Consider the following 8,820-nt stretch of genomic DNA (forward strand, 5'->3'; position numbering starts at 1 on the left):
TACTTCAGTCCACTAAAGAAAACAGGTGAACCACTGTAGTTGATGTATAAACATGTGATCTGCAGTTCATGGTGTAGCAGTCATTACAGCCATCTCCCCTCCCCGTCAGTACCCATGTTTGAGTGCACACAGTTGTCAGGAAGAGGGAAGAGGGGACAGTAAACTGGATACTGAGGTTGTGAATCAGATTGTCTAACAGTTACACATCCTTCATACCACATTTCACTTTATCACTCTAGGGTTAACAGTTATCCGACATAAAGATCATATAATACAGCTGATAAGACATCTCTAACCAACTATTAGCCCATCCCAGTATCGCCGCCTATATTCTGGGACCTAATCCATCTCCCCCCCCCCAATCACATGTTGGTTTACACCGGTGCCATACAGATGTTAACGAGAACCATAGGCATGAATCACTACTGTTAATTGTTATTTACTGTAGCAAGAGAAAATTCCTCCCTCCCCCTTCTCTGCTTTCGACATCACAGTCGTCATCCATGATGTTACTACGTAATCGCAACAAGAATAGTTCCCAGTCGCTATGACAACAGATGACATCAAACATTCTAGGGACGTTTCATATATCACCATGTGATGGCATAGTCATCATCATACACTAACAATGCAGGGTTTGTGTAATCGGCCACCCCATATGGAGTAGGTCGTCTTTTACGCGATATAAGAAAACATGCTGGTAGACTGCGTAATGTGGCAAAGTCTGCATAACATTTAACAGCCTGACTATCAAATTCCATAACCAAAAGTTAAACTATAACTGATTTGGCACCATGTCACCAGCGTATCATTTATCCATCCCATCCTATTTTCCTGCCACAGTCCACTCTCCCCTACCGCATCACTCATCTCCTGTAGAGCCCCCCTTCCACCAGCCAGACCAGTATTGCACCCTCCTCACCCACATCCCTTCTCCTGTCTCCCAGAGGCCCCACCCTGCCCATTCCTGTGACATCACCTAAAGAGGTCTACAAGTTTCAGGTTGACAGTCAGGGAGGAGGGGGGGTCACAGTAATTTTGTGATTATTATGATAGGTGCGGGAATGTACACTATGTTATTATGGCTTATATGCTGACCGTCGGTAAATGTTACATGGTTCGTGATGTTTGTCGATAGTTATACTTACGAAACCTGTGATTCATGTGAATAAATTACGAATATGTATGATGTGAAATTATTTTATTACTAAATTCACAAAACGTTGTTATTTTCAATATGGTATATTGTCAGGTGGGACTTTGTTTATATACCAAAATAACTGCTCACAGCAACAATGATCACAGCGTTCGGTTTGTCCTAGTGACCAAACGAAACCTGGTGAAGTTCCATACCAATCAGTGTTAACAGATGTGGAGAGCATTACACCACCTCGCTGGTGGACGGGGTGTTTCTGTTTGATATGTCCACAACTGTACATATTATGATATCCAATGAGCTCATATCTTGTTCCAAGTCATCCAATGAGTCCCACTGTGAAAACTGTTGACTTGTAGGCATACCGTCCATGATTTTTAACATAGCAACTTAGCATTTGCATCACTCACTGGCTAATATTGTGCCTTACTCCCACTTGTCAGCCTCGTGGACCAAGCACTGCCCCACATCACTTGTAAAAGAGGCCTACTGGTGATGTTGCTTGTCCCAGCCCTTTTTCCAGCTAGGGTGGAGTTTTTGACCTTATTCTGGCTAGATGGACGATCTGGTTAGGCCCAGGCAGGTCAATCGACTGGCCGTTCGTTGGCTAGGGTCAAGTGGACACTGGGGGGCCTTGTGGTTCCTATCGTCCTGGCGTCACCCTTGCCTGGATCCTCTGGTGGTTACCTGCATATACTCTCTTACTACCTCTGGGGTCGCCAGTGGTGTTCTCCCTGGCATACGACCTCATCTTGTTGGGTTCCATGGTGGGTGGAGGGGTGAGGGAATGAAGTTTTGATTTGTTCTTTATGGCAGAAATTAATAATACATCAGTTGATGCTACATCTGTCCCAGGACATTTTTCGGACTTCCCTTATTGCCACACTGGAGCCTTTTCAGGTTCCTCGGGAATATCCTCCATATCCTTCTCTGCCACAACGCTCAACTGGGACAGGGAGGAGGTCACTGTGGGTTGGTTCGGCTCTGAGGTTAGACCTAGGCAACATGGTGCAAGAGCCATATGCGAAATATTTGCTATTGAAATCTTCTGTTGGCAGGTCAATGCTAGACATTGAAATATTTATTTGCACCATGGTATTAGCTCGGTTTATGGCAGAGAACCAAATATCTATTCCAAAGGGGATGGAAGCCTTTTTATTGAGGTATCCTCCCCAGGAGAGAGCTCCTATCTCCAATCTACGACTACCGTATCTGATCACAGTGTGTCGTGTGTTCCTCATGCTACCTTTAACCAGTGAGAGAGTATCATTTACTCCCTTGACCCTTTACGATACCCTGAAACACTTTTATTGTAGGAGCTGTGCTCTTCTGGTGTTGTAGCTGTTCATGGTCTATAGGAGAAAGTTGATGGTGTTTTGATCCCAACTCCGACATTGTTCCCGACCTTTGACCGACTAACTTTGCCTGCTTCTGTGAAACTTGCATGGCCTTCCTGGTGTGTGGTTCTTGTAGTTGCTTCTCCCATGCTGGTGACTATCAGGTGCTTATTAAATGCTACCATTATGGGGGTGCACATGCTGCATCTTCTCGACATTGTCCTCATTACACCGTTGAGAAAGAGATTTTGTCCATATGTACCCATAAGAAGGTTTCCTTTCCTGAGGCAAGGACAGCCCAGACTCGATTTTTCCAACCCAGAGTTACTTATGCCTCAGTCCTCTCTGGTATATATGTACAGCATCCTGTGTCTAGGACTCTGGCTCGATATGTGCCGTCTACTGCTCCCCTGTCCTGTGATTTGCAGACTGATGTTGCTGAGGCTCCTGTTGCTTGTGAGGCGAGTGGTATCCAGCCTTCTTCACTTACTGTTTCTGCAACTGCTTCAGTGACAGAGGGTCGACACCCTTCCGTGGTGGTAGGAGACGTCCATGTCGATGCTTCTTCTTGTCCTGACATTTTCAAAACACCTAGCGTCTCTCCTGTCCATGGCAAGCATTGCCGTGGCTCCTCAGAATGCACAGGGTCTGAGGCCCTCCCAACAAAGGTTTCTGCTGTGGAGCCTACTACACATTCTCCTCCAGATTCTAGGAGGTCTGGACGAGTGCAGGAAGAGGATGGTACAGTATTTTGCTGACAGTCCAGCCCCCACCAGACTGTGGTGATGCCTGGATGGTTGATGTGCCTCCTCAGTTGCACGAGACCATGCCCTCTTGGGATCCTAGTACTGTGGAATGCACTGCTGATTGTACTTCTCGTGCTGGCCCTGACTGCTCTGTTCTGACTAAGGCAGCTTTCAGTCTCCCTACCAAGCCATCTCTTGTTCCATAATGGAAGTGGACAATTGTCTGGCCTTCTTCTTCTTCTTCCCCTTTGCCGCCTTCAAAATCGGGTATCTTGGGTGCCTCGTTCAAGGGGTTGGCCATGTTTAGGAAACCTGTTACTAAACCTAACCCTTGGCTGGGTACACAAAAATTCAAGGTTCCCAGTGTGCAGAACTCTGGTACAGGGGGTACCGTGATATAATACAATTCCACTGTGGGCTAATTGTCATGGTTTACATGCTAGTTGGGGGGAATTGCATTGTCTTATTGCCTGCTTTTCCTCGGTATGCATATGCCTCCAGGAGACCTTGGTTGGGGATGCTGCTCCTTCTGATCCTCCTGGTTACTATGAATTTCATTCTGATCCTCTTCCTGGCCAAGGACATGATGGTGGTGCTGCTTCCCTAGTTCACTATGATGTCCCATTGCAGGCTGTTGCCATTCAGATTTTCCATTGCCATCAATATATGGTGTATAGTCTTTATCTCCCACCAAGTGCATCAATTGACAAGGTAGATCTTGTTCGCCTTGTTCATGACCTTCCATCCCCCTTTCTTTTACTGGGTGTCTGAAAGGTCTTCAACCACTGTGGGGTGACAGTATGACCAACCCTAGAGGTGCTATGCTGGCTTCTTTGGTGGAGGATGAGAATTTAGGTGTGTTGAATTCAGGTGAAATGACATACTTTCATAGACAGACTGGTGTTTTCATGGCCATTGTATGTCTCTGTGCTTAGCTACTGCAAATTTAGATTTTAGGTGGGATGTGTTGCCAGATTTGCATGGCATACCAACATCAGCACATGGAATCCTGTAGCCTTAGCTTCACATCTTCTGGGGGAGAGTCTTACAATGTCCCCTTTTCTGTTTCTGAGTTTCAGGCGGCTTTGTCACGGTGTCATGATTCGTCTCCAGGCTTTGGTGATATTCCATTCATTTTTTTACGTCATATGTTTGACGAATTCCTTTCCTTTTTACTTGTGGTATATAAAAAGAAATTTGGTGTAATGGTGAGTTTCCATCTTCTTGGGATGTTGCTGTCGTTTTTCCCATCCCTAAGCCTAGAGAGGATTATATGCAGGCAATGAATTATCACCCCATCTCTCTGATGTCTTGTGTTTGCAAGATGTTGAAGATGGTAAATGCCTGGTTCATGTGATATTTAGAGAGGTGCAATTACTTATCACCAGTTCAGTGTGGTTTTCATAAAATTCAGTCCACCATTGATGCCCAACTGTCCTTGGAATCCTCTGTCTGTGAGGCTTTCTCCACTATCTAACACCAGGTCACGGTCTTCTTCGATCTGGAGAAGGCTTATGACACTGCCTGGCATCAAGGCATGTTACTTTCTCTTTGTGAGTTTGGTTTTCATGGGCACTTGCCTATTTTTATTGAGCAGTTTTTATCCAACCATTTTTTAAGCGTCTGAGTGGGAGGAGTGCTTTCTAATGCTCATGCACATGAAGATGGGGTACGATAAGGTAGGATCCTTAGTGTTGCTTTCTTTGCTGTGGCCATCAACAGTGTAATCAGTGTACTTCCTGATGTTGTCCTAAGCTCATTATATGTATGACTGGAGGATGCCAGTAATCTGATGTATGGATTTTTTTATTTTTATTCATTTGTTTTTCCATCCTCTGTTCTGTTATTAAAAAAAAAAAAAAAAAATCAATTTCCTTCACTGCATCTAGAATGTCTCTGATAGAGAGGAAGTTACAACTGGCTCATAGTAGAATTTCTGAGTGGGTTGAGTCTCGTGGCTTTCGTTTTTCTTAACAAAGACAGTGGCTTTGCATTTTTGTCATCTTCGTGAAGTTCGCCTAGACCCTGGCTTGTATCTCTATGGTCGGAGAATACCCTGCTTGGAAGAGACTCGGTTTTGGGGTCTTATATTTGATAGATGACTGACCTGGGTTCCTCATATTAGTTTTGTGAAGGCAACTTGTATTAAAGCTTTGAGTCTTCTGAGGATATTGGGTCTTTATGGGGTGCTGATCATGAGACCCTCCTCCTCTTGCATAGATCTCTTATCCTTCCTGGAAATGAATATGGGTGTGAAGTCTACTCTGCAACAGATACTTTTCTCCAGATATTGGATTCTGTGCATCAGGCTGGTGTACGTTTGACACCTGGGGCATTCAGTTCATCCACTTTTTGGAGTTTGTTGGTGGATATTGGTGCTCTCCCTTTGGCTTTGCGTCGCCAGTCATTGCTGATGAGGTGTTGGTATTATCTTTACCGCCTTCTGGACTCAGTTTCTTGTGCCATGATCTCCCAGGATTCGCAATCGTCTGTTAATGACTCCCGACCTAGTTTCCCGAAGCTCTTTGGTTACAGGGTCCGGCGTGTTACGTTAGCCCTCTCTGTTCCAACACTGGCAGTCTGTCCACATCGGATTCTGAGAGTGGGTTTTTGGCTACTCCCTTGTGTGACATTCTGTAGGTCCGTTGTTGGAAAAAAGGGCTTACTTCCATCTCAGGTCTCTCTCTCTTTCTCGAACATGCCTTTGCTCATGAGGGCTCTGTCCCTGTCTGTACTGACGGATCTATGACTGATACTGGAGTAGGCTTTGGTGTTGTCTTCCCTTCCTTCAGTAAGCAGGGTAGCCAGTAGCCTTCATGGTGTTGGTTCAGAGTATATGGCGGAACTGACTGTGATTTTTTACATGCTTCCCAAATCATTTTGACTCTCCCCAAATCTGCTTTTGTAATTTTTAGTGACTCCCATAGTACTCTTTCTCCACTGGAGTCTTTTAATGGTCCCAACCACTGGTTTTATCAATTTGAGTGGCTTTTTCTTTTTGGTCATTGTGGCCAACTTGTGGATGGGTTCCCACGCATGTTGGTGTGGTGGGCAATGAGAGGGCAGATACTTCTTGATGGCCCCCTACCGTACTGTGATGATTGTCTTGTTCCCCTTACTGGCAGTCACTTGCTGGTCGAGAGTCCAAGACAGGGGGACCTACGTCAGAGATACCTCCATAGGCATAAAGGGGCGGTTAGTGCCCACTGTCTGTTCTCAGTGCTTGGTGTAGCCTTTGGTGATTTTACTGATGTTTTTATTTTCTTCAGCAGGAGGGCCTCCTTCCACATAAGTAACTGATATTTTATACTCAGTTCTTTTGTTATTTTCAAAATTTCGTTTCTGATAATGGGTATTAACTTTATTTTGAATATGGTCCTTTCATTTGCTGCATCTTTTACACTATTGTCTGGCACCATATGATCCTGGGGTTGCGCAAGTACCTTTTTTAATCCCATCCCGTGGTGTGCAAAAAACTAGAGAAAAAAATGTTTTTGTTTTTGTTTATTATAAACTTGAAGATAAACATCCAAGGCATCATCTGGCCAAAAAAAAAAAAGTCCTTCCGTCTTTGCATAGGGCCATGCATAAGGTTATGTATGGGAGTAGTGAAAAATGAAAAAAAAAAAAGTTTGTTTTTGTTTATTTTAAACTTGAAGATAGACATCCAGGTCATCATCTGGTGAAAAGAAAAAATCTCTCTCTCCATCTTTGCATAGTGCCAATGATAAGTTTGCGTAGGGGTCGAGTTGTTTACGACGATGCACGGCCAGCACGGCCTGAGCTGTGGCTCACAACGCGATGCTACCCAGCCTGAGCTGTGACTCACAGCGTGACGCTACCTAGCCTGAGCTGTGGCTCGTAAGACATGGCTTAAAGCCATCAATCAAACAGCCATACTCCCATTCTTCATAGTGTTGATACTTTTGGTGGTGAAAATACTGTTATATCAACAAACTGGTTGTCAATTGGACATATTATGATGTAAAATGATGTCATATCTTGTTCCAAGTCCCACTGTGAAAACTGCTGACTTGTAGGCATACCATCCATGACTCTTAAGACAGCAACTTTAGCATTTGCACCACTCACTGGCTGATACTGCACCTTACATTCACTCTTCAGAGTGTTGACATTTCCGGCTGTGAAAATATTTTTATATCAAGGAACCCTGGTTTTCTCTTGTACATATTATGATGTCCAGTGATATATCTTGTGCCAAGTCCTTCAAGTTTCAGTGGTTGGGGAGAGGCTCTATAGTGTATGTAGCATTCTTTTCGTCCATGAATAGATCACACACTAATATGTGTGAATCCTCCACCATGAGCTTGTGTACATCACACACACTCCATCCAGACACATCATACTCCCACTCTTCAGTATTGATATTTCTGGTGCTGAAAATAGGTATATTAAACTGGTTGCCTATTGGACCTACTGTGATGTCCAGTGATCTCATATCTTGTTGAAAGTCCTCCACGTCCCGCTGTGAAAACTGTTGACTTGTAGGCATACCATCCATGACTCTAAGGACAATGACAAGCATTTGCACCACTCATTGGCTGATACTACACCATACTTCCTCTCATGAGAGCGTTGATATTTCTGGCTGTGAAAATGCTGTTATATCAACAAACTGGTTGTCTATTCGAATTATCTTGATGTCCAGCAATCTCATATCTCGTTCCAAGTACTCCAAGGCCCGATGGTCGGGGAGAGGCTGTATAGTGTATGAAGCATTCTTTTCGTCCGTGAATAGATTACACACCAACATGTGAGTCCTCCACCATAAGCTACACTCCATCCAGAGACACCATACTCCCACTCTTCAGTGTTGATATTTCTGGCACTAAAAATATTGTTATATTATGAACATAGTAGCCTATTGGATATGTTATGATGTCCGGTGATCTCATATCTTGTTCCAAGTCCTCCAAGTCCTGCTGTGAAAACTGTTGATTTGTAGGCATACCATCCACGACTCTTAACCCCTCTGTGGCCGCCGGCATGAAAAGATGTTTTACCGTAGAGTGGCCGTTGCCGTCATTCGTGAATGGCTTATAAAAAAACGGCAAAAATTCTGGGGAAGTGAAAGATAGTTTTGAATGTCTTGAGACTGACATACACTGCATTCCCCTACACCCCATCGGTAGTTCAGAGCCTGCTGCCGTGATAAGTTGCTTTTCGATTTTTTCGGTCATGGCCATGCCAAAACACACACAACTACACCCATTATCTCGACGCAGATTAAAATATCATCTTTCTCCTCCCTTGGGAAATACTGTACACAGAACCACCTTGTTTATGATGAAGAATAAATACAGGCATCAACAAAAAAGATATGATAAGAGAATTATATTTGTTTTGGTATGTTTGCCTGTTAGCTTAGGTTTGTTCACTGTTCTGGATCACTGGGTGCAATGAGATTTGTAGAAGACTGTGAAAATTTTTTGGGAAGTGAACGAACATCTCAAACATTTCACGCCCTCACACCTAATTTGTCAGTTCACCACCTGCTGCCGTGACGAGAGGGTGTACAGTTTTTTTTCGCTCGTGACCATACCTGAACACACACAGTTAC

Source organism: Coenobita brevimanus, chromosome 27 (assembly GCF_032717465.1).
Source record: "Coenobita brevimanus isolate Jiangsu-jjx chromosome 27, ASM3271746v2, whole genome shotgun sequence".
Lineage (NCBI taxonomy): Eukaryota > Metazoa > Arthropoda > Malacostraca > Decapoda > Coenobitidae > Coenobita > Coenobita brevimanus.